The sequence below is a fragment of the Somniosus microcephalus genome, chromosome 6, assembly GCF_052327205.1.
Source record: "Somniosus microcephalus isolate GS21.2 chromosome 6, FLI_Smic_1.0, whole genome shotgun sequence".
In the NCBI taxonomy this organism is placed as follows: Eukaryota; Metazoa; Chordata; class Chondrichthyes; order Squaliformes; family Somniosidae; genus Somniosus; species Somniosus microcephalus.
This window is the reverse complement of record NC_140992.1, coordinates 235,863,733-235,891,028: the sequence shown is the minus strand read 5'-3', so window position 1 is coordinate 235,891,028 and position 27,296 is coordinate 235,863,733. Positions and strand designations below refer to the sequence as shown.

The 27,296-nt window shown below is 43.7% G+C and overlaps 1 protein-coding gene across 1 annotated transcript in view; it reads right to left on the bottom strand.

The window, feature by feature from the left end:
* Nucleotides 1-23,938, bottom strand: part of znf507 (zinc finger protein 507) — a 60,960-nt gene extending 37,022 nt beyond the window's left edge. The window contains exon 1 of the mRNA XM_085991567.1: nucleotides 23,853-23,938. The gene's annotated coding sequence lies outside the window, so the exon portion shown is untranslated. The remainder of the gene's footprint in view (nucleotides 1-23,852) is intronic.
* Nucleotides 23,939-27,296: the final 3,358 nt, after the last annotated feature.

The following is a 27,296-nucleotide window of genomic DNA, read 5'->3' as shown; positions in this document are numbered from 1 at the left end:
GGAACGCTGTTCGTCTTGCACGGAGGTCTTGCAGAGGTCACGCAACCTACTAGACCAGCAGTGGGAAACTATGCTCCCTGACGTGTTGCATTCCATCCAGTCTCTTCTTTCTACGTCCACCAATGTCACTCCTCACGAGCGATTCTTCAGGTTCCAGCGACGCTTCACTCATGGGATGTCCCTACCGTCATGGTTGGCAGCTCCCGGCCCCGTGCTACTCCGAAGATTCGTCCGATCTTCCAAAAACGATCCCCACATCGACGAGGTGGAACTAACAGACATTAATCCCACATACGCGCACGTGCGGTACCCTGATGGCCGGGAGTCCACCGTTTCACTCAGAGATCTGGCTCCCGGTCCCACGGACCCAACTGATAGAGGGACCCATAGTAATGATGCTGACACTCTGTGCCCCTTTGAGGACGACGCCCTACCTGGGACATCAAGGGATCTGCCGGCTACTCCACTGGATCAACTCGGGGAGATGAGCGCTCCCCACAGGATGGCCACCCGAAGCCAGGACACCGGTCAATCCCCGGCTACCAAACAAGATGAAGCCAGCTCTGCACCTGTGGGGACCCGCACCCGGAGTCACGATCTCCCTCCGGTCGATCAAGGCGACACGGGCCCTGTCGATCTACCAGTACGGACCCAGGGACCAAGACACGGGCCTTCCAGCCACAAACAAAGATCTAAAAGACTGCGGCTATTCGCGGTCCGCCTAATCTGCTAGAAGGAAGTCGTCGGCCTTCCAAATCTTTCAGGCGGGAAGAATGTCATGAATCTATACAGCACGTCGGCCGGCAGCTCCTTGGCGGGAAGCTCGCAGTCCGACTGGGAGGGGGGGGAGCCGGGCATGGTAGCCAGAGGTCGGATCGTGAGCGGGAGAAGCAGGCCACCACATGTGGAGCCGGCAACAGTGAGTAGGAGGCCGCGGTGACAAGGAGGACGGAGCGGCAGAGGGACATCGAATTGACTTTCTGAACACGGCGCTGTAAGAATAGCTGACGTGTCCCTACGGGGAGTAAGCATTCCATTGTACTAGTACTAGTTACATATGGCAAATAAAATTGAATTGAATCTTATCATTCATGAAGAAATGACTCATGAAATATCACTGGGCGGCCAGCTGGTGGCGCCGTCCAAGGAGTATAAATACTCGGGCATGGGCCCAGCTTGTTCAGGACATTTTTGTAACCAGGAACTAGTGATGCAACTAGAAATCTCATGGTTTTGAAACAGTTGATTAAAGCCTTGTTTTATACTCAAACCAAGCGCTCAGTAGTCTTTTTACATCAAGAAGCTTATCCTTTTATATGTTTGAAGTTCACATTTCATAATGTTCCTCTACAGGGATCAAACAATTCATCAATACACAGTCTTTAATGTTTATAAACAGGATCAAAGATAGACTCTCATGGTCCTTGAGGAGTATTTTCTTGCCCAAGCAGGGCACAGCTTGATTCCATGGAAAAGGCACTCACTTATTCTGGGTAAACAGCCAGCACTGAGTAGCCTTAGTTGCCTGCCTTCTATAATGCTTGAGTTCTCTAGACAGCCCCCAAACTTAATGCTTTCATACTCTTTTGACATGCATTTTCAATAGGTTATGGAGCTAATATAAAGCTGCCAGTGTATAACACATGTAATAGAATAAACTGAAAGCAGTATAAAACCCATCTAAAATTTTTGCTTAAAAATGGAATCTTAATTGCAAATTAGCTAAATATAGTATAGTCTATGGTAAAAACAACTACAAAGTGTAGTGTAAAGAGCGTTGCAGCAACTATCATTCAAAGTGAGCTGGACTCGGGAGATAATCTAAATAGCCTAACTAAGACATGGGGAACCTATGAACTAAAGAGAATGAGGCAGAAATCCCACTTCCCAACCTGCGATTTCCCTTCCATTAAAAAGCCCAAAACAAAGTCAAGAATTAATGTGCTGAGGACTGTGAGCCAATACAGTTCAGCAAGGGCAGGGTGATGGGCGAATGAGACTTGGAATTAGATAGGATACAGGCTGCAGAGTGTTGGATCAGCTAAATTCTGCAGAGGATGGAGATTTGGGGGCCTGTGACCATGACCATGATACATTATTCCTTATCCTCAAATTCTCTGTAGCCTTTGACATGTTCGGCACTAATCTCCTTCAACACCTCTCTTCTATTGCCCAAGTTCAGTAGGACTGCCCTTGCTTGTTTCCACTCTTACTTAACAGCATTTTCTGTTGTTATTTCTTACTCAACAGATCTCAGGCAGAGCATCTCCAGTAATGGCTTCTCTTCCCACCTCCCGAGTCTCCCAATGATCCATTGCTGGCCCCTTCTCTTCCTCAACTACATAATGCTCCTTATAAATCAACATCTGTAGATATGGGGTTAGCTTCCACATGTATGTCGATGATACAAAGCTCTACCTTTCCATGATACAAAGCTCTACCTTTCTGTGAATTCTCTTGAGCACTCCACTGTCTCTGTCCAACATCCAACCTTGGATGAGCCACAATTTCCATTAACTAAACACTAGGAATACCAAAGCCATCATCTTCAATACTTGCTGGTGACTGTATCCCCATTTCTGGCCACCATCTCAGCCTGAATCAGACTGCTTCCAACCTTCATCTATACCGTTGTCACCTCCAGACTCAATTATTCCAATGCTCTCCTAGCAGGCCTCCAAATCTCCATCCTCCGCAGAATTTAGCTGATCCAACACTCTGCGGCCTGTATCCTATGTAGCTCCAAGTCTCATTCGCCCATCACCCTGCCCTTGCTGAACTGTATTGGCTCACAGTCCTCCGCACATTAATTTAAAATTTTCATCCCTTCATGGCCACAACCCTCCCGATCTCTGTAGCCTACTCCAACCCGACAACCACCTCCCCAAACTCTTCATTTCTTTGACCTTGGCCTCTTGTGCGTACCCTCTTCTCCCTTCACCCCACCATCAGCATCTGTGCCTTCAGCCACCTACGCCCCCAATTCTGGAATTCCTCCTTAAACCCCTGTTTCTCCACTGCCCTCTTCTCTTTTAAGAGCTCCTTTGAATCCACCTCTTTGACAAAGCTTTTGGTGCCCATTTTTGATTACACCTCTGAAATGCTTTGGGATGTTTTCCCATGCTAATGGCACTAGATAAACGCAAGATGCTGTTGAATGGGCAGAAAATCATGGGCTAGCGAACACAGATGCAGAATTTCTATCGCAATATGTTAAAATGAGATGTTAGCATGAAAACAAAATCAAGAACAAGGACAGGAAAATAAAGACAAAATACTGGTTAAAGGAATGGAAGAATTAAGCAGTTATCATTTTTAAATACAGCAATCAGCAAATTTTTGCAGCCATAAAGTTAAATTTATATTATGAGTGAGAATCACTGTGTTCTATTATAAAATGATTAACTCAACCAATGAGTTAATGTTTTCTCTTAAATCTAGGGCACTGGGGGGGGTGGGTGATTTGAGAGATTAAGGCACCACATAAACAAACGAGTAAGAAAAAGTGTAATTAAAAATCAATGTTCTTCATGAAAAATAAAACCGAATGGAAAAAAAGTTTCTATATTACAGCTATTACTCCAAACTCTCAAAAGATATATTTTGTGGAGATTAAGTGCTATTTCTTTGCTTGCATGTTCCAGTGATGTTTGGGCCCATGGATAGTTGCCAAGTATCTAAAATTTGAACAATAAGCTACCAGTTAATAAACTTGTGTTGAGCTATTGAAGGACAGGAGCAATTTAAAAATCAACAAAATTGTCCCAGCTCTCAAACATCAGATAGACCAGGTGTGTTCAACCTCCAGCCTTATGACCAGGTGTTCCCCAAGCCCTTCCAATTCAGCCCTCAAAGTCCAGAGAACTTAACTTATTTCTGCTTGTTTATTACTTGCTGTTTTTCCCCTAACTGAAATTTATAGGTCTGTAAGTTTGGAAGGGACTGTTTTTAGTGATGTTGCCTCATTGGTGCAAAGTACTAAATCAGAACACCAAGATGTGTTAGTCTCATCAATTTGAAATTAATGGGACATGGAGTTAAACTTTATGTGTGACACTGCAGTAGTGCAGAAGATCAGTGATGGGTACCAGAGGTACCTCAGGGCTCCAGGATTCCACATGTAATATGAAAGGATGGACATATATTTTTTGCAACACTGAGCTGGTGTTTCTCCATTTCAGGAGGTGGGATGGATATGCAACTTGCAAAGCAGAACCACTTCCTGCAGCAGTTCTATAATAGACTATAACAGTAGCAAGTAGCAAGGTCAATGCAGAATTTACTCCCATTTACACAGCTTACTAGTTCAGGCTACATTTTACAAGTTATTTGCTCTGCTGACTTCACTGAATACGTGGCAAGATTCTTCCAGTCCATTCATTTGTACAGTACGATTTTACATGCACCTTTCAGACTGATGCTAAGACCACTGTTATTCACAGCTATTTAGATAACTGATGGGGAAAATAGGTATGGAAATGTGGTTGGGGCTCAGAACAGTTTAAGCAGTTACCACTACAGTAGGACTCCACCCTACTGACTTAAACAAGGCTGGGCACATTCAGTACAGCTTTTTTTTTTGGTTAATTGTTTTACAGTTACATATAGGCCGTGTGAGGGTATGTCATGTGTTTCAAGGAGGAAAGTGCTTGACAAATCAGAGTTCTTTGAGGGATTGACAGATAAGGTGGATGGGGGAAAAGGCAATGGGTGTGGTGTAACATGGACTTTCAGAATGCCCACACATGAAGGTACCACATGTGAAAATATTGAAGATTAAGGGGTATAGAAGTAGGGGAAGGGTAGCAAATTGGATTAAAAACTGGTTATAAGGCAGGAAACAGGAGAGTAAGAATTAAGGGCAGTTTCTCAGAGTGGGTGGAAAAGTGGGTAGAGGTGTCCCACAGGGCTCTGTTGTGGGACAGCTTCTGTTCACTGTGTACATGGATGATTTGGATATAGGGCTAGAGGGAGTGGTGTTCAAAATTGCAGACAACACTAAAATAGGAGGCATAATAAATCACTGAGGACCAAAGGAAGCGGCAAAGGGATACTGATAAATGGTGGCATGGGCAAAAAAGTGGCAAATGGAACTACATGTCAGCAAGTATGAGGTGGCATAGTTTGGTTAAAAATATAGAAGTAATACTTTGGGGAAAGGTTGGTTGATGAGCAGAGGGATTCACAAGACATTAAAAGCAACACATGGCAATAAAAAGAAACTAATATAATTCTGGATTTTATGGCAAGAGGTATAGAATATAAAAGTCAAGATGTAATGGGGGACCTGCATAAAATTTTAGTAAGGCCACAGTTGGAGTATTGCATGCTGTTTTGGGCTCCACACTATAGGAAGGATGTTAAGGCAATAGAGTAGGTACAATGCAGATACAGTAGGATGCAGGTTCAGTAGAAGGAAATACAAATATAAAGGCTTGAAAAATTGGGACTGTTTTGTTAGAATAGAGATTACAGGGTGTTATTGATAGAGGTACTTAAAATGGGACATAGTAGAGAGAAACAGACTGTTTTCAGTAATTGAGGCATCTAGAATGTGGGAACATAAGATATAAGTTTAAATGCAAGAGATTTAAGGAAAAGAGCAGTAGAAAGTTTCTTTTTTTACATAGAGGATCGTGAGGTTGTGGAATGCATTGCTGGAATGATTGAAGCAGAGACCATGTCAACTTTTAAGGATAGTTAAGAAAGGTGGTTGAAGGAAAAGGGGATGGAAGGGGATATGGGAACAGGGCAGACACATGGGATTAGAACTACTGCTCATGTGGTGAACAAACACCAGCACAGACTGGTTGGGCCCAATGGCCTGATTCTGTCTCGCAATTTCTACATCGTCAATCAGTAGGGTCCTACAGTATTACAGATGTTATTTTTCATTGGCACTAGTAGCATTTTTTAAAAATATAGAATTTTAAAGTAGAGATATAATGGGAAACATGTATAAAACTTTAGTAATACCACGGCTGCTTGGTCTTGTAGCTTCTAAAACCCCCACCCCTTCAATACAACTCATGCCCCTTATTTCTATACTGTTCAGAGTGGGTGCAAATCACTTCAATGAATTGAGCCTCAAAAACAGTGTTATACAAAGAACATGAATCTTCTAACATTTTAATAATTTCAACACAAAAAGCTTGTGAAAGTATTTATATCTTGGCATACTTTTACATACAAATTGTATTTGAAAATTAAATGTCCCTTAAACTGCTGTAGCTAATCTATTTCAAAAAGTAATCGGACTGAAATTATACAAATCAAATTGATGCCTAGTCTGTATAAAACTTAGCCTAGCATCAAATGCAAATTGATGGGCAAATCAGAATCAGCCCTGGTCTTGATTTTCAATGGCCCAAGAGTTAATTTGAGCCTCCTCAGCTGACTTAATATTGATTACAGGTAAACAACTTACAATTTCTATTAAGTCCAGATCTGTTTCCACCCCATCCCCATTTTGCTATTCTCTTACCCTCACACATACTTCAGTTGGGAGGATGAAAGGATCAAGTGTGGCAAGTACACAAACAGCAGTCAGTAATGTTTTTGAAAGTTTTTTTTATTTTTAAAAAAAAAATCAGATAACTAGTTCAACTAGGGTTCTCGCAAATTGATAGCATAGTGCTGGGTAGGGACAAATAAAATCCACGTATTGGACTGCAATGAAAATCTGAAGCTAGTTACCTTGCGAGCTATCTTTTCCATGTCACGTAATAGGTTAGCCGAATGGCCTGTTTCTGTGCTGTATAGTCTATGTAATTCTATGTAAGATCTTTCAATGTTTTCAGTTGCTGCATGGGCTTTCAAGCACAATAAGATGTTAAAATCTCCATGGCATTTTTATAAAAAGCCAAAAACAGACATCTCCCAAATTGCCCATTTTCTGGGAAGGAAGTCACTAATGAAATTGAAAATATGAACAAGCATTTGAGATGACTGTTAAAGTTTGGGCTTCTTCAGGTACCTTTTCTCCTGCCCAACACAAAAGACAGCTCATGAATTGAAGTGAAATCTTATGTACAAAGTGCCTTGAATAGACCCATTTATCGTCTCTGAATTACATATAGGATTTCCACTGTGTGCCCACATCACTTCCAGAGGACGATTAATATTAATAACACCACTCAATAGATTAAACAACCTAACAGGCTTATCTACAGATACAATCATTGCAGAACCAAGCAATAATTGTGAGCTGTTGAAGTGAGTCCAAGTAACAGCAGCTTTGAGCCAGATCACAAAAGAGAGAGCCATCAGTTAAGTTCTGGGCAAATAAAGCCAAAACACATCTCGGAAGGAGCAGCCTACCAGTTACATTCTTTCTCAGAATCACGCAAGGGTTCCCATCTACGATGCTACATTTTACCTCTTGTGTATGTCGCGACCAGATCGAAACTGGTTTATCAAAAAGTGGTAGATTCGTATATCCATAAAACCCTTTGAAATACAATCTTGTTTTTAAAGTCACAGAGGTATTTTACTCAATAATGGATAGCAGGCTCCATAACATGTTAAAAAAATGCGATATGTCATGTCTCTGTGGCATTTTAAAAGTGCTGCTTGTGTTAAGGCTACTGGTTAATTACATCAATTAATAACCTAGCGACACTGGGATGTGCTTGATGAATGTTTGCCTAGATGCATACTTCTGTTAGTAATCAACTTGTATTGACTTGAATTGTCTATTCTTTATATATTTTTTGTGTATAATCACAAGAACAATCTTGAAAAATATTGCTAGTTACCCAGATAATTGGTTAAAGATTGAGATATCTACAACAAGTTGTCCATAGATAGTACTTCTATGGCAGTTGGAAATTTCACCTGGGCACTGAAACTTCCAGCTACTGGAGAGAGATGGAGAGACCATGGGGGAACCAACCATGAGCATGTGAGATACAGAGACATGGACAAACACTCCAAGAGAGAATAGGGGGGGAAAAAAGAGAGCTCATGCCAGACAGTGGATGTAGGCTGGGATTTTTCGGTAATATTGGATTTGCTGAATAGAATACAGCGAATTGTAGACTGGAATTTTGCATAGTGTCACCACCACTTAGGAGTTATAGCAGATCAGTCAGTCACCTTCATTTTCATAATACGAGCCCCAACAATCCATTACTGGATTCTTTTTCCCACCAAAAAAAACCTACAAGTGTAGAGCGGTAGTGGCAAAAAAGAACTAAGACACAGTTCAAAGAGATAGGAGACAAATGCAAGGAAACAAATGCAAGGAAAAGTGGAAATCCAGCAGACTGGGTGAGTTATAAAATGCAACCAAGGGATACAAAAGGAGAAAAAAGTGCAAAAGTGACTGTGTAAAAAAAACATGCAAGGAATATCAAAGCTAACAGCCAAAGATTTATCAATATAGAATCATAGAATGATACAGCACAGGAGGCCATTTGGCCCATCGTGTCTGTGCTGGCTCTTTGGTAGAACTGTCCAATTAATCCCACTCCCCTACTCTAGCCCTGTAAAATTTTCCTTCAAGTATTTATCCAATTCTCTTTTGAATGTTAATATTAAATATATTCAAGGTGGAGATAGACAGGTATTTGAGCTACAGGGGAGTGAAGGGTTATGGGGAGCAGGCAGGAAAGTGGAGTTGAGGCCAAGATCAGATCAGCCATGATCTTATTGAATGGCGGAGCAGGCTCGAGGGGCCGAATGGCCTACTCCTGCTCCTATTTTTGTTTTTATGCCTCTACCACCCTTTCAAGCAAGTGCATTGCAGATCACAACTCGGTGTAAAAAAACATATTTCCTCACCTCGCCTCTGGTTCTTTTGCCAATCCCCTTAAATTTGTGTCCTCTGGTTAGCGACCCTTCAGTTTCTCTTTATTTACTCTATCAAAACCATTCATGATTTTGAACACCTCAAATCTCCTCTTAATCATCCCTGCTCTAAAGGAGAACCCCAGCTTCTCCAGTCCCTCATCCCCGGTATCATTCTAGTAAATCTCTTCTGCACCCTCGCTAAAGCTTTGACATCTTCCTAAAGTGTGGTGCCCAGAATTGAACACAATACTCCAAGTGATGCCTAACCAGTGTTTTATAATGGTTTAGCATAACTTCCTTGCTTTTGTACTCTATGCCTCTATTAATAAAGCCAAGGATCCCATATGCTTTTTTTATTAAAAATAGCCTTCTCGACTTGTCCTGCCACCTTCAAAGATTTGTGTACATACACCTTAGGTAGCTCCGTTCCTGCACCACTTTTAAAATTGTACCAGTTAATTCATATTGCCTCTCCTTATTCTTGCTCCCAAAATGTATCACTTTACACTTCTGTTAAATTTCATCTGCCATGTGTCTGCCCATTTCACCAGTCTGTCTATGTCCTCCTGAAGTCTGTTACTGTATGCCTCATTGTTTATGTATTGAGAGAGTGGTAAAGAGGAATGTGAGTCCATTAAAGATGGATGCAGGTGAGACTATAATGGATAATAAGGAAATGGCAGACTACTTTGTATCAGTTTTCACACTGGAGAAAGAGGACAAAAGACCGGTAAGCCTGCCATCGGTAGTGGGGAAAATGCTAGAGTCCATTATAAAAGATGTAATAGCAGAGCACTTGGAAAACAGTGACCGGATCGAACAAAGTCAACATGGATTTACAAAAGGTAAATCGTGCTTGACTAATCGACTGGAATTTTTTGAGGATGTAATTGGTAAAATAGATAAGGGAGAACCAGTGGATGTGGTGTATTTGGACTTTCAAAAGGCTTTCGATAAGGTGCCGCATAAGAGATTAGCGTGTAAAGTTAAGGCACATGGGATTGGGGGCAAGGTATTGACTTGGATAGAGAACTGGTTGGCAGACAGAAAGCAAAGAGTTGGAATAAACAGCTCTTTTTCCGAGTGGCAGGCAGTGACTAGTGGGGTACCGCAGGGATCGGTCCTTGGACCCCAGCTATTCACAATATATATTAATGATCTGGACGAGGGAACTACAGGAAACTTTCTGGTATCCGGCACGGACGGGACCGACGTGTTGCCAGTTCATCAACAATTCCGGATAACCAAACGCTAGAGTAAAAGATATGGAGCTCAGAGCTCCGTATAAAGCAACAAACCCTGTTGCACAGCTTCAAAACAATCGGCACAAGTTGCAAGCGTCTCTGTAGCTTAGCAACAGCTTCAGCTACACCCTTGCACAGCAACAAATGGAGTAAAAAAAACTAAAAGTAAAAAAAAGTTACCTGAACCGACTCCTGAATTTTGCCGGTGGATAGAGCGTTCCGGTTATTTAGGGGCCGGTTAATCGAAAGTTTCCTATAGATGTAATATCTCCAAGTTTGCAGACAACACAAAGCTGGGTGGGCGTGTGTGCTGTGAGGAGGATGCCAAGAAACTCCAGTATGATTTGGACAGGTTGGGTGATTGGGCAGAAGCATGGCAGATGCAATATAACGTGGATAAATGTGAGGTTATCCACTTTGGTGTCAAAAACAAGGCGGCAGATTATTATCTGAATGGCAATAGATTGGGAGAAGGGGGAAGTGTAATGAGACCTGGGCGTCCTTGTGCACCAGTCGCTGAAGGTAAGCATGCAGGTGCAGCAGGCGGTTAAGAAGGCAAATGGTATGTTGGCCTTCGTAGCGAGAGGGTTTGAGTACAGGAACAAGGATGTCTTGCTGCAGTTGTACAGGGCCTTGGCGAGACCACACCTTGAGTATTGTGTGCAGTTTTGGTCGCCTTATCCGAGGAAGGATGTTTTTGCCATGGAAGGAGTGCAGCGAAGATTCACCAGGCTGATACCTGGGATGGCAGGAATGACGTATGAGGAGAGATTGGGTCGATTGGGTTTGTACTCGCTGGAGTTTAGAAGAATGAGAGGGGATCTCATTGAAACTTATAAAATTCTAACAGGACTAGACAGACTAGATGCAGGAAGGATGTTCCCGATGGTCGGGGAGTCCAGAACCAGGGGTCACAGTCTAAGGATAAGGGGTAAGCCATTTAGGACAGAGGTGAGGAGGAATTTCTTCACCCAGAGAGTGGTGAAGATATGGAATTCTCTACCACAGAAGGCAGTAGAGGCCAATTCATTAAATATACAGGAAACTCTTTGGTATCCGGCACCAACGGGACCGGGATGGTGCCGGTTGATTAAAGATTCCGGATGACGGAGAAGGTTATATACCGAGGCTATTTTTAAACAAACAAAGAGTCCCGACTCCTGTTATTGAGGTGATCGGACTTCCGACAGCGCCAAGAAGCCGAGTAGTGGCAGTTTGGAGAACTACCCCCACTGACTGACTCGGCCACCGCAGGAGACTCGGACACATTTCCGGTTATTGAGGTGTTGTTTTCGGAGTATGAATTTTGCCGGTTAATAGAGAATCCCGGATATTTAGGTGCCGTTTAAACGAGAGTTTCCTGTATTCAAGAAGGAGTTGGATATATTTCTTAAGGCTAAAGGGATCAAGGGATATGGGGAGAAAGCAGGGGCAGGGTACTGAATTTGGATGGTCAGCCATGATCGCATTGAATGGCGGAGCAGGCTGGAGGGGCCGAATGGCCTACTCCTGCTCCTATCTTCTATGTTTCTAAATAGCAGCGGTACAAGGGAACCTAAAAGTTATGGGGAGGAACGTTTTTTTTAAGAAGTGGGGATGTTAGAAACCAGGTAGTTACAGACCTGTCAATATAGCATTAATTGTGGGAAATTACTGGAATCTATCAGAGACAAAGCGACTGAGCACATGGACAAATATCAGCTGGTCATGTCATGTCGAAAATCTAGTTGAATTTTTGAGGTCACCATCATAGTGGATAGGGGAGTGTCTATGGAAGTTTTTTATATGGACTTCCAGAAGGCATTTGTCAAGTTTCCAAACAAGAGATTATTAGTAAAAATGAGAGTGCAGGGAATTGGAGGTAGCCTTATGACATGTAATTGGTTGGGAGGTAGGAGACAAGAGAGTAGGGATAAAAGATTTGGTGGGATGTGACAAGTGCATTCCTCAGGGATCTGTACCGGGGCCACAGCTTTCCACCATATATATTAATGACTTAGATAAAGGAATAGCGAGTTGTGTATCCAAGTTTGCAGATGACACTAAGTTAAAAGGCACAGTAAAGTAAGGATGGGAGCAGGGAGTTGCAAAGGGACATAGACAGACTAACAGTGCACAAAACTAATCGCTGATGGAGTTCAATGTGAGGAATTATGAGGTCATCCACTTTTTGAATCGGAGGAAGACAAATCAGAATATTTTCTTACTAAGAGCTGTGGAAGGAAGAGGATTTAGGTGTCTATGTACACAAATTAAAAGCTAGTGCATAGGTACAAAAAGTAATCAAAAGGCTAATAGAATGTTGGCCTTTATCTCGAGGAAATCAAGTGAGGAAGTGATGCTTCAGTTGTACAGAGTATTGGTCAGACCCCATCTGGAGTACTGTGTTCAGGTTTGGGCACCAAATCCTAGGAATATACTGGTTTTGGGAAGGGTACAGCACAGATTCATGAGATTGATAAAAGGGCTTAAAGGGTTAAATTATGAGGACAAATTGGATGAACTTGGCATCTATCCGACAATGTGGAAAACTTCCCAGGTATGTCCTATCCACAAAAAGCAGGACAAATCCAATCTGGCCAATTACTGCCCCATCAGTCTACTCTCAATCATCAGCAAAGTAATGGAAGGTGTCATCGACAGTGCTATCAAGCGGCACTTACTCACCAATAACCTGCTCACTGATGCCCAGTTTGGGCTCAGCAAAGACCACTCTGCTCCTGACCTCATTACAGCCTTGGTCCAAACATGGACAAAGGAGCTGAATTCCAGAGGTGAGGAGAGAGTGACTGCCCTTGACATCAAGGCAGCTTTTGACCAAGTGTGGCATGAAGGAGCCCTAGTAAAATTGAAGTCAATGGGAATTGGGGGAAAACTCTCCACTGGCTGGAGTCATACCTAGCACAAAGGAAGATGGTTGTGGTGATTGAAGGTCAATCATCACAGCCCCAGGACATCACTGCAGGAGTTCCTCAGGGAAGTGTCCTAGGCCCAACCATCTTCAGCTGCTTCATCAATGACCTTTCCTCCAACATAAGGTCAGAAATGTTCGCTGATGACTGCACGGTGTTCAGTGCCATTCACTACTCCAGTCCATGCCCGCATGCAACAAGACCTGGTCGATGTTCAGGCTTGGGCTGATAAGTGGCAGGTAACATTCACGCCACACAAGTGCCAGGCAATGACTATCTCCAACAAGCGAGAGTCTATCCACCACCCTTTGACATTCAATGGCATTACCATCGACGAATCCCCCGCCATCAACATCCTGGGGGGTCACCATTGACCAGAAACTTAATTGGACCAGCCACATAAATACTGTGGCAACAAGAGCAGGTCAGAGGCTAGGTATTCTGCGGCAAGTGTCTCACCTCCTGACTCCCCTCCTGACTCCCCAAAGCCTTTTTACCATCTGCAATGCACAAGTCAGGAGTGTGATGGAATACTCTCCACTTGCCTGGATGAGTGCAGCTCCAACAACACTCAAGAAGCTCGACACCAAATAGGACAAAGCAGCCCGCTTGATTGGCACCCCCTCCACCACCGGTATACCGTGGCTGCAGCGAGTACCATCTACAAGATGCACTGCAGCAACTCGCCAAGGCTTCTTCGGCGGCACCTCCCAAACCCGCAAACTCTTCCACCAAAAAGAACAAGGGCAGCAGGTGCATGGGAACACCACCACCTCCAAGTTCCACTCCAAGTCACACACCATCCTGGCTTAGATGTATATCGGCGATCCTTCATCGTCGCTGGGTCAAAATCCTGGAACTCCCTACCTAACAGCACTGGGAGTACCATCACCACACTGACCGTAGCGGTTCAAGAAGACGGCTCACCACCACCTTCTCAAGGGCAACTAGGGATGGGCAATAAATGCTGGCCTTACCAGCGACGCCCACATCCCATAAACTAATAATAAAAAAAATTCTCGAGTTTAGAAGATTGAGAGGTGATCAAATCAAAGTGTTTAAAATGATAAAGGGATTGAATAGGGAAGATACAGAGAAACTATTTCCTCTGGTGGTGGAATCCAGAACAAGAGAACATAGGCCCAGAAATTCGGTTCTCCACAGGTGAGTACGCATGGGGTACTCACCCGTAGGCCGAATGGAAGTGCCGGTTTTCTGCATGCACTGCGCATGCGCGGGAAATCGGCACTTCCGATCCTCTGAACGAAGGGGTTCAGAGGTCGAACGCGCGCGCAGGAGAGGCTGCGCGTGCGCTTTGAACTTAGTTTTTTTTTGCAGGTTTTCCCGGGATCGTAAGCCTGCAGGATTTAGAAATGTAAAAAGCAGGCGTAAGGTCTGCTTTTTACAAGTGGTCAATGAATTAAAATTAAAACACTTTTTCCACAGGTTTATTATTTTTAAATACTTTAAAGCAAGGTAAGTTTATTTTTAGCCCCGTTAGAATATAAAATTATTTTTTCCAAAAATTTAAATTATTGTTTAAAAGTTATTTAATGTAATTTATAGTTTATTTAAAAAGTGTGATTTAAAAAAAAATTATTTGAAGGTTTACTGCTATTTTGGGGCTGTAGTATTTATAAGTCTTGACAGGTCTTCCTGTCAGACTTATGAATGGGCTTTTCCCTGCTCCGATTGGCTGCCCATGGCTCACGTGATCCCAGGGAACGCATCGAACTAATTGCGCCCCTGGGACACGCAAGCACTGCAGCTGGGCCAGGCCCCGGATCGGAATTCCACGGGGCCCTACAGCTCAATGGCCGGCGCGCAAGCTAAGTGCAGGTCAGGGGCTTGCACCCGCGGGAAGCCCCCGACCCGAATTTCTGGGCCATTATCTTAGAATTATAGCTAGACCATTTAGGAGTGATATCAGAGTACTTTTTCACACAAATCTGAAACTTGCTCTCCCAAAAGCATGTGGATACTGGGTCAATTGAAATATTCAAGACTGAGAATGATAGATTTGTGTTAGGTAAGTGTATCAAGGAATATGGAACAAAGGTTTTTAAATGGAGTTGAGGTACAGATCAGCCATGATCTATCTAACAGAATGGCAGACCTGGCTCAAGGGGCTGAATGACATACTCCTGTTCTGTGACGCAGAGAGTGAAAGAGCAAAAGGCAGACACTGAAACAGGTGTTCAGTTTTTATCCTATTCATGAGGAGCAACGATTTCCAGAACAAATTGTGACCCAGGCTGAAATTGTATAAATAAGTGACAGAACAAAAAAGTCATTTTTCATTTTTTTCCCTACAGTTGAGCCAGTAAATAAAATTTCTATGTTAATGGTGGCGTTACGGGTGAGTTTTTTCTGTGTTGCTAAGGGATCTGATGTTTTCCCCCAGGGCCAAAGGGTGATGCGATTTTCCGCTTGACTACAGATATTGCGGCCAGAGGTAAGCAGCCTGTCAGGCCAAACTATTACACATAGTCAGGTGCTGTTCGGTGGCTGAACAGTGGGGAAAAAACCTCTGCCCGTAGCACACCAATGAAAGTGTCAATGAGATCTACAAAGCCAATGTAGGAAAAGATTGGGGTGGGGGTATTCTTTTATTAGGTTAATAGTTGAGGAAAGAAAAGTTGAGGAGGGCGGAACAATTAAAGTACTTAACACCTTAAACAAATACTAAAATCCATTGTGGGAAAGAGCAAAAAATATTTCAGAATAGGATTTCGGACTATGCCACCACAGAGGGATGGACCTTAATGTAATATGTTAAAAATGCTCCTATTGAGCTAAACTTGGCTCTCGCAGGGTTAAATCCACAGGACAGCAGTGCTGTCAGGTGTTAAGTAGTTATCAAACAGGGCATCTGAACCAGCATGCTGGAGACAAGGAAACATAGTTTGATATCCAGTGATCGTTCACGCTAATTACTTCTGCATCGACTCTATTCATTTGAACTTGGCAGAGGCCAGAGGCCACTGGCAAGTTAGGCTGGTGGATTCTTCTCTTTTGGGGGGAGGGAGGGGGCAGGGGAACAGGGTAGTCAGTTTGACTAAAAGCTGACACTGGAGACAGACAAAAAGAAACAGCTGCAAAAACTGGAAGTAGTCAAGCTGCAAAGGGCTGCAAGAAGGATTGAATACATAGGAGAATTAGAAAATTAGATTTAAGTCAAGGAAGATGACCCACTGAACTGTGGTAGCACAGTCCATTCATTCTTTTTCTATTACGTGAAGACAAGTTGTTTCGAAAGAAATAAGTGAAGCCGATCAGAACCGTTGTTCTGTGCGCTCATCTGATGGGAAATAAAACAGCTTAACAATTCGTATCAAGTCTCATCTCACCAAATGTTTGCTCAGTCTGCCTTTGGAGAAATCTAGTCCTGATCACAGGAGGATACCGTCATTGTATCCCTGCATTATGCTACTGTCAGAAAGAAAGAAAAGACTTGCATTTATATAGTGCCTTTCACGACCCCATGATGCCCCAAAGTGCTTTACAGCCAATGAAGTCCTTTTGAAGCGCAGTCACTGTTGTAATGTGGGAAACAGCAACCAAACTGTGCACAGCAAGTTCCCACAAACAGGAATGAAATAAATGACAATCTTTTTTAGGTGTTGGTTGAGGGATAAACAGTGGCCAGGACACTGAAAAAACTCTCCATGTTCTTCGTCTAATAGTGCCATGGAATTTTTTACGTTCACTTGAGGGGCAGACGGGGCCTCGGTTCAACATCTCATCCAAACGACAGCACCTCCAACAGCGCAGCACTCCCTTAGTACTGCATGCCTCAATGTCCTGCTGTACGCTGTGGTCACCTAGACTTCAGCCACTCACCCGCCTGCCCTCTTGCACCGCCCCCCCATGCTCCCCCCAGTAGGACCATGGCTATCTTACTTCTAGCTGCCTAACTGCACGCGGCTCCATTTGTATATTTAAATTAAGGGCAGTTCCACTCATCCCGTTTCTTTACACTAATTATACTGAAAATTACCCCGGAGGTTTATTGTATTTTAATATAATTTTTTGCATTCAAACTTTTGTATTTTAACCAAGTTTAGGATGTACAATTAATTTTAATGTGAAGACAAGTTGTTTTGAAAGAAGTAAGTGAAGCCGATCAGAACCGTTGTTCTGTGTGCTCATCTGATGGGAAATAAAACAGCTTAACAATTCGTATCAAGTCTCATCTCACCAAATGTTTGCTCAGTCTGCCTTTGGAGAAATCTGGTCCTGATCACAGAATTATGGACATTTTTATATTTTTAATAGTCGCCGTTTAAATACGGTTTCAAGTATTTCAAAAAATCTAGAAATTATTGCTGCAGGTAGTAGCAGACACACGCTTTGTATATTTGTCTGTAATTTCAGTGGAATCATTAACTTATTTAAAATAAATGGGCTAAAGCCCGTGTTAAAATATTGGTACGGAAACATATAAATAACTAAATAAATAAGGGCCCGTATTTTCCGATCGCAGGTCTCCCGCGGGCGGAGGTCTGCGATCTGTAAAAATCGACGCCCTTACCGGAGGGCTCCCGGGACGCACACGCTTCCGCTCCTGGGCCTCTTCAAACTTGAAGTGCGCAGGGCCCACGTATCCCAGAGGCGTAGGTAGTTCGCAGCATCCCTGGAATCACGTGGGCCATGGGGAGCCAATCGCAGAAGGGAATCTCCCTTCATACATTTGACAGGAAGACCTGTCAAATATATGAATGGAGATCAATGAAAAAATAGTAAAACTTTAACTAAGTTTAAAAAAAAAATCACATTTTTAAAATGACTTGAAATTACGATAAATTAAGTATTTTAAACAAAAATTTAATTTTACGGGGCTAAAAATAAACTCGAATTTAAAGTATTTTTAAATGATAAATCTGTGTAAAAAAAATTATTTTGACTTTTTTCAACTCTTATCTTGGTAAAAGCAGGCCTTACGCCTTGCTTTTACCAGGCGTAAGAATTGTAGGGGTTTTCTGTGGGCGGAGGGTCTCCAAAAAGCGGAACTATCCGCCCGCAGAGGCCCTTCTCCAGGGCAGCCGGAGGATCTGTCAAGACCATTCTTGACAGATCGGAAATGTCAGTTTTCAGCGCATGCGCTATGCATGCCTGAAACCGGCATTTCCGATGTCCCTACGGGTGGGTACACAGCACGTACACACCCATCGAGATCGGAATATCTGGGCCAAGACCTTCGATGAAATAAGAGCGTTGATGAAGGTAGTGCAGTTGATATTGTGTATATGAACTTTCAAAAGGCATTTGATAAAGTGCTACATAGACTGAATAGCAAAATTGAAGCCCATGGGATTAAAAAGGCAGTGATAGCATGGATATGAAATTAGCTGACAGTGAAAGCAGAGAGTAGTGGTGAACGGTTATTTTTCAGAATGGAGAGAAGTGTACAGTGGTGCTCCCCAGGGCTCTCTGCTATTAGGACCACTGCTCTTTTTGATATATATTCATGACCTGGACTTGGATATAGGAGGCAAAATTTCAAAGTTTGCAGAAGACACAAAACTTTGAAATGTAGTAAACAGCGAGGAGGATACTTTAGGAGGACATAGACAAACTGGTGAAATGGGCTGACAAATGTGAAGTGATGCATTTTGGAAGGATGAGGAGAGGCAATATAAACTAAAGGGGGTACTGGAACAAAGGGTTCACATACACAAATCTTTGAAGGTGGCAGGACAAGTCGATAAGGCTGTTTAAAAAAAAAACACAGGATCCTTGGCTTTATAAACAGATGCATTACATAGAATTTACTGCACAGAAACAGGTTACTCGGCCCAACAGGTCTATGTCAGTGTTTAAGCCCCAAGCCAGCCTCTTCCCACCATAATTCATTTCACCTGAGCAACAGATCCCTCTATTCCTTTCTCCCTCATGTACTTATCTAGCTTCCCCTTAAATGCGTCTTTGCAGGCAGAGTACAAAAGCAAGGAAGTTATACTAAACCTTTATAAATCACTGGTTAGGCCTCAGCTGGGGTATTGTGTCCAATTCTGGGTACCACACTTTAGGAAGGATGTCAAGGCATGGAGAGGGTGCAGAGGAGATTTACTAGAATGGTACCAGGGATGAGGGACTTCAGTTATGTGGAGAGACCAGAGAAGCTGGGATTGTTCTCTTTAGAGCAGAGAATGTTGAGGGGAGATTTAACAGAGGTGTTCAAAATTATGAAGGGCTTTGATAAAAGTAAATAAGGAGAAACTGTATCCAGTGGCAGCAGAGTCAATAACCAGAGAACACAGGTTTAAGATAATTGGCAAAATAACCGGGGGTAGATGAGTAGAATTTTTTTTATGCAGTGAGTTGTAATGATCTGGAATAGTGCATTGCGCCCGAAAGGGTGGCAGAAGCCGATTCAATAGTAACTTTCAAAAAGGAATTGGTACATGCTTGAAAAGGAAAAAATTGCTGTGCCATGGAGAAAGAGCAAGAGAGTGGGAAGAACTGGATAACTCTTTCAAAGAATCGACACAGGCACGATGGCTATCTTTCCCACAATTACATGTTTGAATCCCTCCAATCAAGTTTCCGCCCTTGCCAAAGTACCGAAAAGGCGCTCAAACTCACAAATGACATCCTTTGTGACTGTGATAAAGGTAAACTATCCCTCCTTGTCCTTCTTGACTTGTATGCAGCCTTTGACATGGTTGACCACTCCATCCTTCTCCAACGCCTCTCCACCGTCATCCAGCTAGGTGGGACTGCACTCACCTGGTTCCATTCTTATTTATCTAATTGTAGCCAGAGAATCACCTGCAACGATTTCTCGTCCCGCTTCCACATTGTTACCTCTGGTGTCCCCCCAAGGATCTATCCTTGGCCCCCTCCTAATTCTCATCTACATGTTGCCCCTTGGCGACATCATTCGAAAACACAGCATCAGTTTCCACATGAACGCTGATGACACCCATCTCTACCTCACCACCACTTCTCTCAACCCCTCCACAGTCTCTAAATTGTCAGACTGCTTGTCCGACATCCAGTTCTGGATGAGCAGAAATTTTCTCCAATTAAATATTGGGAAGACTGAAGCCATTGTTTTTGGTCCCTGCCACAAACTCCGTTCCCTAGCTACTGACTCCACCCCTCTCCCTAACATCTGTCCGAGGCTGAACCACACTGTTCGCAACCTTGGTGTCATATTTGACCCTGAAATGAGCTTCTGACCACAAATCTGCAGCATAACTAAAACCGCCTATTTCCACCTCCGTAACATCGCCCGTCTCTGCCCTTGCCTCAGCTCATCCGTTGCTGAAACCCTCATCCATGCCTTTGTTACCTCTAGACTTGACTATTCCAATGCACTCCTGGCTGGCCTCCCACATTCTACCCTCCGTAAACTTGGTGATCCAAACTCAGCTGCCCGTGTCCTAACTCGCACCAAGTCTCGTTCACCCATCACCCCTGTGCTCGCTGACCTACAATGGTTCCTGGTTAAGCAACACTTCAATTTCAAAATTCTCATCCTTGTTTTAAAATCCCTCCATGGCCTCGCCCCTCCCTAGCTCTAATCTCCTTCAGCCCCACAACCCCCCCACCCCTCACTAGGCCCTAAGCTCTAGAATTCCCTGCCTAAACTTCTCCATCTCACTAGCTCTCTTTCCTCCTTTAAGACGCTCCTTAAAACCTACCTCTTTGACCAAGCTTTTGGTCACCTGCCCCAATTTCTCATGTGGATCGGTGTCAAATTTTTTATCTTATAATACTCCTGCAAAGCATCTTGGGGTGTTTTACTACTTTAAAGGCGCTATATAAATACAAGTTGTTGATATTATTGGTTGAACGGCCTCTTTCTGCGCTGTATGATTCTATAGCGAGCTGGACAATGGAAGAGAGGTGTTGAAGGAGATTGGTAGCCAAACACGTCAAGGGCTACAGAGAATGAGGAGAAGGCCTCCTACTGTGCTGTAAGATTCCAATGATTCTAAGTGTTTGTCCATTAATATCTGACCTTAAATGTTAACAACTGATAGTTTTAGGCTTTGATCATTTACTTGAACTATTAGTGGACTGGACTGGTCATTGTGAAAAACAAATGAAATATGAATTATTTCTAGCCAACCAATTAACAGCCACTAAAACAGATTTAGATTTAGAATTTAAATCCTTTGGGTATTAGCAGAGTTGAGTTATTGTACTGGTGTGTGTTGAAAATTTGGGTGCAGAACATCCAAATGATCCCAGGCTCTAGTTCCCAGCATACCTCATTCTGTACAACATGTTTAATAGAAACCAGTTGATAACTCACATAGTTGATGAACTTTTGTACATGGTATTTTGCAATATCAAAAAACCATTACTCTCAAGTTTTTTTTTGGTTTAAAGTTCTATCTCATGTCTAAGAGTATGAATTAAACTAACTAGTTTACATAGCATTTAGATTTAATCTGCTAACACCTATTAACAAATATATTCATCATACTTCAGAGTCATAGCTGACTGAAAATAAATTGTTCATGCTGCTAGGATTTTGCTCATTCTGAAATCCAAAATATGCATTTCATCTTCTCTTTTGCATGCATAGTGTTTTCTTACAGCTGCCAATAATCTAAATCTTATATTGACTCATTGTCAAGGTTAAAGAAACTACAGGTGGACATTTTAAGTACAACTCCATACCACTCAATGTCTAAGCTGCATTCTGAAAATGGAGAAAATAAGATGTAAAGAGGAAAAAGGCTTCAGTTTAGGCAATTATGACATAAGCAAAGCTTGGCTTCCAAAATTCCACAGCTGAAACTATTGAGGGATACTGCAGTTGCATTGCAATTTGTTACCCCCAAAAGTGAAAATGAACTTTATATTTTTAATTCCCAATTTTCCAAATATGAGGTTGCGTGAGCTACTGCTGCCAAGAGAATCTTTAACTGAGTGTACAGGGAGCAATACCTGTGTGAAAAAGACCCTTTTAATAAAAATGATTAGGGAAACATTTTGATATACTTTTTCTTATAAAAGTGACTGTTTCTCTCTCCTTCCTCTCCCTCTCTTCTCTTCCCCCCCAATTTTTGCAGTGGATAAATGTGTTGTGGCACTGGGACATTTGCATCAGAAAGGTTTAAGATTTCAATCACTGCTCTGTGCTGAAATAGACTATCAAAGCAATCTATAAAATTAATACCAAACTGCAAAGGCATTTATACTACCTGGTTCGGCCTGCTAGTTTACAGATTGAACCAAGACAGCTATGAGTTCCCACCTACAGCAATACCCTGTTTCCAAAGCTCAGCTTAGAGTCGGCTAGAACACAGATGTAGAGAACAGTTTGATTCAGCCCGAGACAGTGGCCGGGGAAGAGTACAGAATCGGAGGCGGGCGTACAGAGTTTGCGGCAGAGGCTGAAGGCTATGGATTCGGACTTTTCAATGTTTAACTGGAGGAAGCTGTGGCTTATCCAGGATTGTATGTTGAACAAGCAGGTTGACGACACAAGAGGCAGTGGAGGTGTGGAGAGAGGTGAAGAAGTAGAGCCGAGTGTTGTCAGCGTACATGAGGAACCTGATGTTAAGTCTTTGGATGATGCTGCTGAAGGGCAGCATGTAGCTGAGGAAGAGGAGGAAGCCAAGGATAGATTCTTAGGAGACTTCAGAGGTACTGGTGTGGGGCAGAAAGAGAAACCATTGCTGGAGATGCTCTGGCTACAATTGGATAGGCAAGAGTGGAACCAAGCGAGGGCAGTCCCACTCAGCTGGATAATGGAGAAGAGGTGCTGGAGGAGGATGATGTGGTCAACTGTGTCAAAGGCAGGTGTTAAGAATGAGGAGGGGTAGTGCATCATAGTCACAGAGGATATCATTTGTGGCTTTAATTAGTGACGTTTCAGTGCTGTGGTGTGCCATAAACCTCATTGAGGAGATTCAAACTTAGAGTTGCAGCAAATATGTGCATGGATTTGGGAGGCAACATGTCTGAAGACTTGAGAAGGGAGGTTGGAGATGGGGCAGTAGTTTGCAGAGACAGAGGAGTTGAAGATGGATTTTGAGGAGGAGGGTGATGATGGCAGTTTTGAAGAGGAAAGGGGACAATACCCATGAACATCGAGAGCCACTGTTCCTATCAAAAAGCAAGGTCAAAAATTGCAAGCAGGTCCGAGGTTAATGGGTTGTTTTATGTGCTGAGATTTTAACCCAATGGATCTTGTCACTTTGAGACAGATACTCAGACAAAAACACTTACAAAACCACCATTCTATTGAGATGCAATGTCAAATGCTAAATTTCTCCAAAAACAAATTAAACGGTTTAAAAGGTAGCGCAGGTTGGCCCAACGTCGGAAATTTCGTATTTCTGAACAGGATTGAGTTTCTGTTCCAAAGTAAATACAGCTGTCACCAGTGAGTTTATAGAAGTTTAACAATCCCCAAATTCTGATATGCACACAATTCGGTTTACAAGACATACACTGAATGAAATGCATTTACTGACTGCCAGCACGGCAGGATGTACAGCCGCCAAATTTGCATTAAAGCAACTTTCGGCGGAAAGTAAACTCTAACAGAGGAAAACAAAAACAAAGCGCAGCAAGAGGCAAGTGCAGTCCAATACAACGACCCGATCACATTCGCTTCAGCATACAGGATTGATTTTTTTTTTGTATTCCACAATTCCTTTAGCCTAAACCGAACTGTTATAGCTGGTGGCCGAGCCGCTCCGCAGCGGTGTGCAGCATGCGGAATGCCGAGCCTGTCACTCCACCTCTACCCCCACACATCACACACTGCACGTCAGTCACTCTTAACCACAGGCCGCGGTGGCGAGGAGCGGGGGTCCCTGTTGGGAGCGGGGAGGAGGTGAGAGTGGTTATTCTCTCAGGGCGTCCCGTGTAATTTAAGTCGGACTTCCTGAAGCAGAAGGCGAGTTTTTTTTTTGGTTGTTGTTTTTACCTGATAATCCCTATCTCCAACTCCACGCTCGCGTCACCCTCAACAAAATGCCACCCCGTCCCACGGCCGCGCATGCACCAAGCTGGAGTCTCGCGATACCGCGTCCGCCGCGAGCCTTCGGCACACGTCACGGAGCGCACGGGGCGGGCGAGGTTGCCGTAGCAACTAACGCACCGGCGGAGGGGTGGGGCCTATCCGTTATCCGGCCTTCAATCCCCGTGCCTGGTCTCTGATCTCGGGTCAAGTGCAGCCTCGAGGACTCCAGGCGTTCGACCCCTGAAGTCAATTCTGCTCAACCTAAGATTTCTGGTCAAGTCAACCAGTTAGTTCAAGGGTCCACTCCCAAAACAGCAACCTGCCGTTTCTCTTTACAGTTGCTGGCCCACCTGCAGGGCATTTCCACCATTTCACCGCTTTTATTTCATTTATTTGAAATTAACTCTGTTTAGATTAGTTCCCCAATGATTTCAGATCATCTCTGCCATGGTCAAGGCAATTCCCGGGAGCATAGATCTCAAGTGGTCTGTGAATTTTGATCGATATGATCCCCAGGATACCCATTGCAGCTGTACGCGCAGATACAGAGCAAAATACATTTTTTGGTGGAGCTAGTTCATCAGAGACCTGCTGAAAACTACAGGACCAGACTAAAGAAAGCACCCTACCTTCCTCTCCAGAGATGCTGAGTGTTTCCAGCATTTTTTGTTCTTATTACTAAAGAAATAACTTGCATTTATCTAACACTTTTCACATTGTCGAGGTACCTCAAAGTGCTTCACAGACCCCAAACTGCACCGCTCATGGAGTGTGGAACAACATAGCTGAACAGTTCAGAAAATTCCATAAAGGTTGGGAAATGTCTGGGTTGTGAATTTGGTTTCCAGCTTCCATTTACATTGTTCTACTGCAATCAGTGTTTTTGTGTGGTTCTCTACACTTTTTTTTTGTCTTTTTTGTTGTTGGTTGCTTTCTATTTAAGTTTTGTACTGACTGATTTGAACAGTTCAACCGATTTAAATACCCCTCAAACAGTTGCTGGGGTTTGTTAGATTTAAATAACTGCTCAATTCAAAAGGAACTGCCAGCCATACATATAACTGATCAAATCACAGTACATTTTTTGTCTAAATGTGGCTTGACTTCTCCCCTGGAGCTTTCTGTAAACAACCACATACACCTTTGAAACATTTGTATTGAGTTAAGCTGGGGAGATGATTTTGTCTGCAGTTGGATTTTAAACTCCTTGGGGCTAGTTTTCCTGGCAGCCCTCTGCCCTGGCACTGGACAGGCCAGGTGAGCCTGAATTTCCCAGAGGGCAGCAGTCTTATAGAAGAGGGCAGAAGATTACTCAGACCTCACTTGTCCACTTATTTCAATGTTAACTCACAGTAACAAAATTGATCATTATTAATGGAAAACAAATTCACATTTATAATAAGTTTACATGCTGAATTGTGTCAACCAACATCATTGAAACATGTTATCTTGTCATTACCTCATTTTTGTTTTTGGGACCTTGCTGTGCACAAATTGGATGCCGCGTTTCCTACATTACAACAGTGACGACACTTCAAAAGGACTTCATTGGCTGTAAACATAATAAGAACATAAGAAATAGGAGTGGGAGTAGGCCATTTGGCCCTTCGAGCCTGCTCCGCCATTTAATAAGATCATGGCTGATCTTCTACCTCATCTCTACTTTGCTGCACTATCCTCATATCCCTTGATTCCCTTAATATTCAAAAATCTATCGATCTCTGTCTTGAATATAGTCAACAACTGAGCCTCCACAGCCCTCTGAGGTAGAGAATTCCAAAGATTCACCACCCTCTGAGTGAAGAAACTTCCCCTCATCTCAGTCCTAAATGGCTGACCCCTTATTCTGAGACTGTGACCCCTGGTTCTAGACTCCCCAGCCAGGGGAAACATCCTCCCTGCATCTACCCTGTCAAGCCCTGTAAGAATTTTGTATGTTTCAATTAGATCACTGTATATGTACCTTTAAGAGAGAACTACTTTTACAGCTCCTGTATACTGTAGTACCGGCAGTGACCACACCTGTATATAAGCCTTGAGCAGGCATCTGTACTGTTAGTTTTTAGACTACCCTCATCCAGTAAACACCTGTTGATTGTTGATCTGCAGTCTCCATCTATTTATTGAAGAACACCATACCTTAAGATTCATGGATTCAATAGTGGCGACGAGGTCGATTCGAATCTACCTGCAACTCTGCATTTCCTCCCAAGGATTCGCTCCGGGAGGACAGTGGAAGAAAGTCGAGGCCAGAAGCACGGGCGTCAACCACGAGCAACCGCCCAGTCATCCGGCAGAGAGTGAACATTGCAGGGGAGGCTGTTGAGAGCTGGGCTTGGTTCTCCAGCCACGACGATCCAGCAACAGGCTGGCAACAGGTACAGCGCAGACCCTTCCCGGACAGCGGCGGCTGGAGCCGCCCGACGGCACAGAAAAGGCCGAGCAGCGTCGACGGGGTAAGAGAGAGGGTAAAGCGCACAGGGCGCAGCCAGGCGTTGAAGACCGAGCGGCGTCAACGGAAAACAAAAAGAGAGGGTAAAGCACAGCTGGGGTTCAGGACCGAGCGGCGGCAACGAGAGAGGCGCACAGGAGAACGCGCAGAGCACAGCCAGGGCTCAAGGGCTGAGCAGCGTCCGCGGGGAAAGAAAGGAAGCGCGGGAGACGCCATTTGAGCTGCGGAGAAGAAGGGAGAGCGCGGGAGATGCCATTTTTGAAGCCGCAGCGGAGAAGAAGGGCGAGCGCGGGAAGAAAGGAAAGCGCGGGAGACGCCATTTTGAGCCAGCGGAGAAGAAGGGAGAGCGCGGGTGACGCCATTTTAGCCAGTCTAACCACACCCAGGGATGCCGAAGAGTGGCAGTGTCACAGCGTTCGACAATGAAGTCGAAGATTGGACGACATATGTGGAACGCATTGAGGTGTACTGCAAGGCGAATGAAGTGCCAGATGCCAGGAAAGCACTGGTTTTGTTGAATTCCATGGGTGCAAAAACGTATGGCTTACTGCAAAACCTAATAACCCCAGAGAAGCCTGTGGATAAGGATTTCGAAAGCATAGTGGAAATCCTACAGGACCACTTAAACCCCACACCGCTGCTGATAGCAGGAAGATTTAAGTTCCACAAAAGGAACCAGCATCAAGACGAAAGTAATGCTGAGTATTTAACGGAACTGCGCAAGCTATCGAAACACTGCCAGTTTGGAATGGGACTAGCAGATACGTTAAGGGACAAGTTTGTGTGTGGGCTTCAAAGTGAAGGAACCCAGAAACGGCTTCTATCAGAAAAGGATCTTACGCTGGACAAAGCTTTCAGCATGGCAGTATCACACGAAGCAGCCGCACGGGGCGCTGCAGAGATACAACGGAGGCCGCAAGAATATGGCACCAATGAAATGTCATATGGAGCAGGGA